This window comes from Periplaneta americana, chromosome 12 (genome assembly GCF_040183065.1).
Source record: "Periplaneta americana isolate PAMFEO1 chromosome 12, P.americana_PAMFEO1_priV1, whole genome shotgun sequence".
NCBI lineage: Eukaryota > Metazoa > Arthropoda > Insecta > Blattodea > Blattidae > Periplaneta > Periplaneta americana.
The window spans coordinates 174,892,438-174,896,796 of NC_091128.1; positions in this window are offsets into that span (position 1 = coordinate 174,892,438).

Below are 4,359 nucleotides of genomic sequence, written 5' to 3' on the forward strand. Positions count from 1 at the left end.
ATCGGCATCTGGAATCCTGTTGATTTTTTCACGGCTTCCTTAATGTTACTTGTATCAGGAATGCAACAAGTTTTGTGGAGTAGTAGACTTTACTTAATTTTTGCAAATATTTAAAAACAATAATTAACATTGCAATTTAGGTGAATTGCAGTGGTAAGTTTCCAATTTATAATTATTACTATGTTAAACATCTCTAAAAATAATATGTTAAAAGCCTAAAGCAGTAAAATGAATGTCGCGCTTAAGCGGTAAGAAGAGGGAAATTGTTATGTGTGTTACGTTGGGAATACTGAATGTGATATTTCACACTTACCGTGTATTGGTTCTGTGCGGAAAACAAGCAAATACGCACGATCTCGCACAAATAATAATTCTACTGATCTAATCACTTGAATCGAAATCAATTTTCGTATGTGGATTCATCTTTTGCTGTGGAACTTCTCCACATTTTTGTTCATACGAGGCGTGTTCTTAAAGTAAGTTCCATTTTCAATTATAGCCGTCACATCACTGCGCATGCGTGTTTTCTTCTTCAGTCCTCAGGCAAGCTGTGCATGCAGTTTCAGAGCTTCAGTCCGTGTGTGTGGTTAGTTGTGACCAGTTGAAATGTTTAAAGTGATCGAGCACCCCACCGACGGTGAGATGCGGTCTGTTATCCATTTCTTGAATGCGAGAAACATCAAACCAGCAGACATTCATCGTCAACTTTGTGAGGTGTATGGTGATGATGCCATTAGTGATGGAATGATCAGGAGATGGGTTAGGAAGTTCGAGGGCCGCGTCTCTGTGCATGACGAGCAGCGTACCGGTCGGCCATCTTTGATCAATGACGATTTGGTGCGTGGTGTTGATGAAAAAATTCAAGAGGACAGGAACAAATTGACCATCCTCCCTACAGCCCGGATTTGGCTCCAAGTGACTTTCATCTCCTCCTGCACCTTAAGAAGTTCCTCGGCGGTCAACGTTTTGATGGCGACGATGAAGTGAAAACAGCAGTGTGTGAGTGGTTCGCATCGCAGGTGGGCGAATTCTACAATGAGGGGATAGAAAGACTTGTGCCACGACTCGATAAATGCCTCAATAATGGTGGAGATTATGTTGACAAGTAATTGAAGTGTGGGGAATACAACGCAACAAAAATGGTTTGTAAATATCTTCCCGTTGACTTACTACACCCTTTTGGAACTTACTTTAAGAACACGCCTCGTACAATAGTAATATGCGTTACAAGAGCGGTATGTTGAAGTTTTCATGTTTGAGGAAAAGTTTGAAAAAGCGAAACGTAGTTGAGCTTTTTTAATTTCCGAGAATTTAAAGAAAACATACCGCTCGTGTATCGTACATTATTTTGTGCGAAGATCGTTTATTACATACCTGAAAGAGGAATTTCTAATTAGTTGCAATGAAATCTCCATCTTGGTGTCTGTTCAATGACTGCAAATTTGCAAAACAAAAATATCTATCTTCAACATTGTTGATTTAAAATGTTTTCTGTGTTTACTATACTCCAGCAGGCCGTGATATATGTCTGTCTTTTTTTTCCCCCCAGTCTATAAATGCGAACTTGAAACAAACTGTAAGGTTATGTAATGATTTATTTTTCATTTTAATATTTTAACAATATTATTTATATAACATATTGCAGTAATAACATCGGCAAGTTTCTTGATTTTTTCACGGCTTCCTTAATGTTACTTGCATCACGAATGCAGTAACTTTAGTGGAGTTGTAGAGTTTACTTAATTTTCGCAAATATTTAAAAACAATAATTAATAGTGCAATCTAGGTGAAATTGCAGTGGTAAGTTTCCAATTTATAATTATTACTATATTGAACGTCTCTAAAAATAATATGTTAAAAGCCTAAAGCAGTAAAATGAATATGGCGCTTAAGCGGTAAGAAGAGGGAAATTGTTATGTGTGTTAGGTTGGGAATACTGAATGTGGAATTTTAGACTTTCCGTGGATTGGTTTTGTGCGGATACGCACGATCTCGCACAAAAGTTTATGATCAGAGGACAATAGTGATTTAATTATCCATTGCTAAACAAGACTTGCAATTTTTCTTCACCTTGTGCTTTTAGTCTGTAATTGCTTATCCATGTGTGATTGAGGTGTGTTGATTTAAGCATTCTATTATAGATCTTCAGTCAATAATATTGGGTGATTCAAAAGTCACTTTAAAGTGTTATAAATATTATATTTGAGGTAGAAAAAAAAACAAAATGTTACTCTGTTGAGGTGTTTAATTTGTTGCTCCACCACTGTGAAGTAACAGTTAGCACATCTGACTGTGAAACGAGCGGGCCTGGATTCAAATCCTGGTTGGGGTTTTCCCTCAACCAACTGAAGCAGAATTGCTGTAAAACTTTAGGCATTGGACCTCGGATTCATTTCACCTTCATTAATTCACATGCCATACCATAACCTAGTTTACGTTCACAGGATGGCCGTTTGCTACAAGTATCATTCAAAAGAATTTTTCGTAAAAATACACTCAGGGACAAAAAAACCGGACACTTTAATATTTGCTGGTATTTTGCAAAACATTATCTTCGCATACAATATTATGGTAGCCATCTGTTGTTATGGAGACGTGTATACATTGTTGATTGTTTTTTGTTTTATAAACAAGCCATTACAACCAAATATTCCAATTTTGCTTTCGGAGTCTCAGCTATAACAATTTTGTCTCAACCATTTTGTGCTTCATTATCGTTATCATTCGTTATTTCTTTATTTTTACATTTTCTGAGTTTGAGTGGGGTTGTAACATTTGTCTTAAAACAAGATGCGACCTGAAGATGTGGCTCGAACTGTAGCCCTTTACGATGATGGACGCAGTGTACGTTACATTGCAAATGTTATGAATATGGCTAGAAGCACAACCCATGATGCCATAAAACGGTATAGAAAGACCCTAGAATATACCAGAAGACCAGGTTCGGGTCGTCCAAGAGCTACAAATCCAAATGAAGACAGGTATATGGTGTTGAGAGTTCTTAGGGAGCGCAACCTGCCAGCTACTAGTGTAGCCCAGCAATTTGTTAACATGCATGAACGCCCAATTTCGGCCAAAACAGTTAGAAGGAGGTTGAATGCAAGTGGACTGATATCAAGTAGACCTGCAACTGGTCCCAGACTTCTCAGGATGCATCGAGTTGAACGACTGCGTTTTGCAAATGATCACAGGGATTGGAGAAATGGACAGTGGAGCTGTGTTCTGTTCACCGATGACTCCCGTTTCAATCTGTGCTCACCTGATGGACGTGAAAGAGTTTGGAGAAGGAGGGGAGAACGATTTTCACAGTGTTGCATTTCCGAAAATGTGCCGTATGGAGGTGGTGGAGTGATGGTTTGGGCAGGAGTGTGTACGGATGCTCGTACAGAGTTGGTTTTTGTTGAAAATGGAAGACTAACAGCTGATAGGTATATAAATGAATGTTTGGCTGATCATGTTGTGCCATTTGGCCAATTTGTAGGCGATAATTTTGTTTTAATGCATGATAATGCATGGCCGCATATTGCCCATGCAGTCGGGGATTATCTCCTAGAAGTGGGAATCCATGTTCTTCCATGGCCAGCAAGGAGTCCAGACATGAACCCAATTGAACACGAGTGGAACATGCTCGGACGGCGTGTTAAGAATAGACGACCGAGACCAGAATCGTTACAAGAGTTGAGGCGAGCACTTGGCGAAGAATGGGAACTTATTCCTCAAGAAGACATTGCTAACCAAATTGAGAGCATGCCAAGACGTATGGATGCAGTTATTCAAGCCAGAGGGGGTAATACCCGTTACTAAAAAGAGTTTTTAATGTTTAAGGCACCATAAAATGAAAAAACAGTTAGACCAAACGATGCCATAGTTAAATGCCCTTTGTAATTTTTTGTAAATTTTCTCATCAGAGTTTTTTTTTTCAAATGTTGTCTTATAAGGTGCTAAATGAAACATTATTTTGTTTAAATGGGTTTTGTTTTATTTTAAAATAGTTGGCAACGAAATACAAGCAAATATAGAAGTGTCCGGTTTTTTTTGTCCCTGAGTGTATTAAAATTTTTGGTAATTTTTAAGTTAGTTCCTATATTAACATTTAGTAGTATTTAAAACAAATATAAACGAATGAAAAATGTATTTCTTTAATTGGCCTCATTTTTCTTGTTCCCTGCCTCTGATGTTAGGTAAGATTATTTTTTTTCTGTGTTGGTCTCACATTCCAGTTCGGTATAGTATAAATCCCTCCCCAAGAGAAACATATATCTGAATTCAACTCTATTTGCAGTGACTTCTGAATAGCTTTATTCAATGAAAAATGGAGGTAAGAAATATGTAATTATTTCTTGTATATTGTCACTGAAA